At 41.5% G+C, this 7,140-nt stretch overlaps 1 non-coding gene across 1 annotated transcript; it reads left to right on the forward strand.

The window, feature by feature from the left end:
- Positions 1–2,702: 2,702 nt before the first annotated feature.
- Positions 2,703–2,808, forward strand: LOC122039338. The gene has a single exon (XR_006128177.1). It is a non-coding gene; the product is annotated as a small nucleolar RNA R71 (small nucleolar RNA).
- The last annotated feature ends 4,332 nt before the right edge of the window (positions 2,809–7,140 follow it).

Here is a 7,140-nt window from a genome sequence, read left to right on the forward strand (position 1 = left end):
ACTATTTAGGGTTGGAGAAATTGGATCTTGAAGAACAAGGTCTTAAGGCTAAGGAGTTGTGGATCTTGAATGCAAGAGAGGAGAAGAATCTAGATCTTGATAGAATTTGTGAAGAAGAAAGTATTTGAGATCTAGATCTGAGAAGATTTGAGAGAAAAGTTGAATGAGATGGAAGTATGGGAGAGAAGAGGGTGTTGAGAAGGTTTAGGTGTGTGGGAGACATGGCTTGAACATGGCCGTGTATATGGGACACGGCCTAGGCAATTCAACTGGCACGGGTCGTGTAGATCCACACGGCCCCATCCTTCTCCTTGTCTGGTGAAGTCACACGGTCGTGCCAATTGGCACGGCCACTCCCTTATTCCTCTCGGATGAGTTTGCACGACCGTGTTCTAGTCACGGCCTAAACACCTTTCTCCTCTAGAAATTATACACGGTCGTGTTAAATGACATGGCCAGTGCACTTTTCTTCACTGGTTCCTTCACACAGTCGTGTCCAAGATACGGTCGGGTACTCTTCTTCCTCTAGTATCAATACACGGTCGTGTTTGAGACACGGCCATGCATGCTTTCCTCTCAGGATGCCCTACACGGCCGTGTCTGGTGGACACGGCCCTAGCACTCCCCCTATCTGCAGCATATTTCTGGTCGTGTATGGCATACGGCCAGGCTCTGTTTTATTCCAAATGATTCTTCAACTCCTTTCTTACTTCTCCAACACTTCCATGCCCATGAAGAAATCATAGCCAGCTCATGGAAGTGAAATTTAACCTTAAAATAAAGCAAAAATCAAGTAAAAACAATACAATAAAAAATAGAAACATGAAATGGAACTAACTAAAAGAACCCTTGGGTTGCCTCCTAAAAAACGCTTGTTTTAGGTCTTTAGCTCGACCAATCTTGATCACTCTTCTCTTTTTCTTGCCCTTGGAGGGCAGACATATTTTTCATTTTTGTTGGGAGACCTTCTCCCAACATCTTCCACCATAATATTCTCTCCATTTGGTGGCCTCCCATGAGGATGGAAGTTCCATTCCTCAAGTTTATAAATGGTTGCCCTGCTACAAGCATTCAAAAGAGAAGAAACATGGTTAGAGGCATTAGACAAATCATATTCCAACCATTCCTTACCAATTACCAAAGAAAATTTATGATTTTTAACATCTATAATAGCTCCCGCTGTAGCAAGGAATGGTCTTCCCAATATGATAGGGATTTTTGGATCCTCCTCCATGTCTAGCACAACAAAGTCTGTGGGAATTATACTCCCACCTACTTCTACTGGCACATCTTCTATGATACCCATAGGGTACCTGCAAGAATGATTAGCAAGTTGCAGTGCCATAGTAGTAAGTTTAAAGTTTTTGAGACCTAATTTATTACATATAGAATAAGGAATGAGGCTAACACTTGCCCCCAAATCACAAAAAGCTCTCTCAATAAATTTAGTTCCTATATTGCAAGGAATATAGAAGCTTCCTGGATCCTTCAACTTTGGGGAAGTATTCTTCTCAAAAAGAGCATTGCATTCCTCTGTAAGTGCTATGGTCTCTATATCTCCTCTTCTTCTCCTTCTTGACATGATGTCCTTCAAGAATTTGGAAAACTTGGGCATTTGTAAGATAGCATTAATAAGAGGCACTTCAACACATATCTCTTTAACTTTCTCCAAGAATTTGCCAAACTCTTCATCCTTCTTGAGCATTACAAGTCTTTGAGGAAAAGGGACTACTCTACTTTGTTGGTTAAGTGAAAGAGTCTCTTCAACCTTAGTGATACTCTCCTCATCATCTTGAATCTGATTTGGCGTTGGAGGAGAGAGATCTTCTTCAGTTTGCATCCCTTTTGGAGCAGTCACTTGGGGATCTCCCAAGCTTCGTCCGCTCCTAAGTTTAATTCTATTACAATGCTCTATAGGATTAACATCAGGTTTACCAGGTAGTTGTCCTGGTGCTCTAGAAGATGAGGAAGCTAATTGGGCAATCTGGCTATCCTGGATCTTTTGATGTCTCTCATAATTATCCATTCTCTGAGTAAGCTTCAAAATGTCATGCTTCATTTCATTCTGATTAGAGATAATTTCTTCAAACATCTTCTCGATTTTAGACATAGGAAAGCCTTGAGAAGATTGTTGCTAAAAATTCTGCTTCCCAGACTGAAAATTAGGTCTTGCCCCCATAGATAGTCCTTGATCTTGATTATTTCTATAGGAAAAATTAGGATGACTTTTCCACCCAGGGTTGTACGTATTTGAGTATGGGTTGTTCTTCCTTTGATTAAGACCCATGATGGCGTCCTATTGCTCTAATTGATTTATTTGTGCAGAAATAGCTCCCAAAGGATATGAGTCATTAGAATGTTCAGAGCTTCCACATACTTCACAAGATAAAACCATAGCATTGACCGTACTTGAAGGAGCTCCCATGTTTTCAAATTTCTTTGTAAGAGCATCTAGTTTTGCAGTCAATAGAGTAACTGCCTCAACATCAAACTTCCCTGATGCTTTTGTTGGGTTTGCATAGGAATAGCCACAACTTCTTTCATTCGCCCATTGATAATGATTTTGTACTACACTTTCAATGATTTCCTCTGCTTCATCCAAGCTCTTATTCATGAGTGCCCCTCCAGTAGCTGAATCAAGGGACACCTTAGTGTGATAATTGATACAATTATAGAATGTGTGTAACACAAGTCATTTCTCCAAACCATGGTGTGGGCATTGTCTAAGCATACTGTTATATCTATCCCAAGCTTCAAATAGAGATTCTGAGTCCTCTTGTTTGAAACTTGCAATAAGATTCCTCATATGAGTTGTTTTACTGGGAGGATAGAATTTATCAAGAAATTGCTGCTCACATTGTTCCCATGTGGTGATGCTATTTGGAGCTAAAGAATTTAACCATTGCTTAGCTCTATCTCTCAAAGAAAACCCAAATAATAACAAGAGCACCGCTTCAGAAGGAACACCATTCATCTTCATTGTGTCGCATATCTCATAGAAGACCTCCTAGTGTTGATTCGGGTCTTCATGCGGTCCTCCACCAAACTGATTTTGCTGCACCATAGAAATAATAGCCGATTTGATCTCAAAATTGTTTGCTTCGACTGAAGGTCTTGAAATGCTGGATTGAAAACCCCTAGCATAAGGTGCTGCATAATCCTTTAGTGGTCTATTAGTCATGCTTGAATGTTCTTGTTCTTCTTATTGTCTTTGCAAAATTTTTCTTTTATAAAAGGTTCTATCTATTTCTGGGTCTAGAGGAAGAAGTTCTCCTGCAAAGTTAGATCTTCGCATACACAAGAACAAGTTTGCAAGATATGTTTAAAAGAAAAGAGGAAAGAAAGAGAAAAGTTAGATCAAAAGAAAATAGAGAAAAGTTAGACTAGGATGTTGGAAATAAAAAATGCAGAATTAAAATTGCAACAAAAAAAATTGACAAGAGATAAAAGGATATACAAGAAAAATAGAATTTTAAAGATTAGTTTCAACTATGTAATGAAACGAAAAGAAAAGTTATGTTTAGTCTAATACAATTGATAATCCCTAATGTTATAGCGCAGTCCCCGGCAACGGCGCCAAAAACTTGTTGAGGTTCCGCAAGTGTACAGAAATGTCGTAAGTAATAATAAAAGATATCGTATCCACAGGGACTGGAATAACCACTAAAGATGTCTCAACACGAGTTAGTTAAACAACTAATCAATTAATTCACAAAGGCAAAGTGTAACTATGAAAAGTAAAACATAGAAACAAAAGAATAAGAAACAAGAATAAGGGCAATGATAAAGGGATATTCTAGAAGCTTTGGTTTCTTTGTAAGGATATTCATGTAAATGATCTACCAAATCTTATTCCTCAATTGTCCGTCATTTGTAGAAAGTTGTCGATTCTCTCTTGCAATAGACAATTGGCCTAGGACTGAAATATATCTAAATTTGATCAATTAGGAATGAACCCTATGTTGTCCTTACACGGGCTTGCCTGTCACGTGCAGCCCTCTGAAAATCAACATAAGAATTCAACACTTCTCAACCTCATCTAGATAAAAAGATTAATGCATACAATCTATCCTACCCTCTTGAATAACCTAATTTCCCCTTCAAGATTACCCCGTAAACGTCCTTACACGGGCTTGTTCCTGTCACGAACGTCCCTCGAAAAATCAAATGAGAAACAATCTCTACAAGATCCATAAGATATTCAAACATTTAACCAAGCATGGTAATTAGGTCCAAACATAACAATCCACACAAGATCAAATGGATACAAACAGGGTAGAATCATAGAAATAGGAATTTGACAAATCCACAAGAGTTTTACATCAAATCTCCATTACAAATACTCTCTCCATCCTAGAACAAGAGATCTACTCCATGAAATGAGGTAAGAAATCTGAAGAGAAGAAGATTACAAACATTCTTGATCCTAAATCCAAGAAAAGAGAGAAAGAATACTTATCTACGATGAAGAACGTCTTCGGATCTTCATCGTCTTCGGATCCAATCCTCTATTCCCAGAGTCGATGCCTTGAAGAGCTCCCCTTGAATCGCTACAAAATCCCTCCAAGATGGAGAAGAATCACCCAAATCTTGCTCTCTCCCAAAGGGGAGAAGATCCCCTTTCAAATCTTGAAGAAGGCCTTATATAGAAGGGGGGTTTGGGCGCCACACGGCCCCGAGACACGGCCGTGTGAAGCTCACATGGCCTGGCTCACTCCCCTCACTGCCTATCTCACACGGGCGTGTGGTGTACACGGTCGGGCATGCATCTGTCACTGCTCCCCTTCCACGGCCGTGTAGATATACACGACCCGCACTGCCTCTAGCTCTGAAACTCCTCCACGGTCGTGTGGTGCACATAGCCAAGGCATTCTTAGGCTCTGGAAATGCTACGTGGCCGTGTAGATCTACACGGTCGTGTACAGCTTCAATTCTGGATGGCTTGCAAGGTCGTGTGGTGCACACGGCCACGAACCTTCTTGGCTTCAAACCTGGCACGGTCGTGTGATGCTCACACAACTATGGCTTCTTCCTTCTCTGCTGCAGCCACACGGGTGGTGATCACCACACGGCCTGGGCAACCCCCCATGTCATGATCGTGTGGCACACAGGGCTTGTGCCTTCCTTCTTCGTTCAAGCGTCAAATCTTCTCCAAAAATGACTCCTGTACACAGAAAATGTCTAAAAGGCATATCTCCGAACAAAAAGAGTAAATATATTGAAAGGAAAGCTGGAAGTATGAAAATGCATAAATAAAGCATGCTCGAAATATGTGAATGTGCGTCAAAACATGCTAAACAAGTGTATACAATCTATGCATATCAATATCCGTCTCTGGCTCAGTACTCAGCACCGTCACAGTGGCAGGCTCAAACTCAAGCGCAGCAGCCTTTGGCAGCACTACCACCTCCACCACCACTAGAGACTGGACGTATACACGCGGTTACCAGAGAGGATGCACAGCGGGCCGACAGATCCGTTTTCCGCAGTATGGTTTAACTTTACACATTATCCCCTGATATGCTAATAGATACTGGTAGCTCGCATTCTTTTATTTTCCGTACCTTTATGAGGGAGATTGGTAGATTACCCACTATTAGACCACAGCGACTGACCATCTCTCTATCGTCCGGTGATACATTGGACGTCACTCAGGAGGTCAGAGGTTGCCCGTTAGATTTTGGCAACATGATACTCATGGTTGATTTATTAGTGATGGAAATGGTCGAGTTCGACATTATCCTTGGCATGGATTGGATATCTGCATATCATGCCATGGTTGATTGCCAGACGAGGGTGGTCACATTCTGACCTACGAACCAACCCTCGTGGGAATTCACTGGCATCAGAGATGACGGTATATCGACTATTTCAGCGGTTCAGGCTCAAAAGCTGCTGTCACACGGTTGTCAGGGTTTTTTGTTATCTATGATTAATACTGAAGACCGCAGTAGTTCCAAACTCTCCGATGTTTCAGTAGTTCGAGAGTATCTAGATGTATTTCTAGAAGAGCTACCAGATTTGCCTCCCAGAAGGCAAGTGGAGTTTGCTATTGAGTTGATTCCGGGAACCGCGCCGACATCGTAAGCTCCTTACCGTATGGCACTAAAAGAGTTGAATGAACTGAAGGTTCAACTCCAAGAGCTTTTAGACAGGGGATTTATACGCCCTAGTGCTTCTCTGTGGGGTTCTCCGGTATTATTTGTCAAGAAAAATGATGGTACTCTGAGATTGTGCATAGATTATAGATAGCTGAATGCAGTGACCGTCAGAAATAAGTATCCCTTACCTCGGATCGGGGATTTATTTGATCAGCTCAGAGGTACATCAGTATATTCAAAAATTGATCTTCGGTCCGGATATCATCATTTGAGAGTTAAGGAATCTGATATTCAAAAGACAACATTTCGTACCAGATACAGACATTATAAATTTTTGGTAATGTCATTTAGGCTTACCAATGCTCCAACGGTATTTATGGATTTGATGAACCACATCTTCCTGGAGTATCTTGATCAGTTTGTTATCGTTTTCATCGATGACATATTGGTCTATTCGCGTTCCGAGGAGGAACATGCGCAGCACCTTCGCACAGCCTTGGAAACTCTTCGACAACATCAGTTATATGCGAATTTCAACAAGTGTGCCTTCTGGCTATCTTCAGTCAATTTTCTAGGTCACATGGTCTCTAGACGAGGTATTTTAGTAGACCACGGAAGATCGAGGCTGTCACCAGTTGGGAGCAGCCGAAATCAGTATAGGAGATCCACAGTTTCTTGGGACTGGCAGGATATTACAAACGTTTTGTCAAAGGTTTCTCCCGCATAGCTATGCCATTGACACGCCTGACCAGGAAAGGCGTGAAGTTCACGTGTTCTGAGGCCTGTGAGACCAGCTTCCAAGAGCTGAAGTGGAGATTAGTGTCGGCTCTAGTTTTAGTTTTGCCCACTGGAGAGGATGAATTCGTACTTTACACTGATGCATCTCTACAGGGTTTGGGTGTTGTTTTGATGCAGTACGGTAGAGTAGTCTCTTATGCTTCTCGTCAGTTGAAGGAGCATGAGAAGAACTACCCAGTTCATGATCTGGAGTTGGTCGCCATTATATTTGCTTTGAAGATTTGACGGCATCACCTGTACA

This window comes from Zingiber officinale, chromosome 1A (genome assembly GCF_018446385.1).
Source record: "Zingiber officinale cultivar Zhangliang chromosome 1A, Zo_v1.1, whole genome shotgun sequence".
Taxonomy (NCBI): Eukaryota; Viridiplantae; Streptophyta; class Magnoliopsida; order Zingiberales; family Zingiberaceae; genus Zingiber; species Zingiber officinale.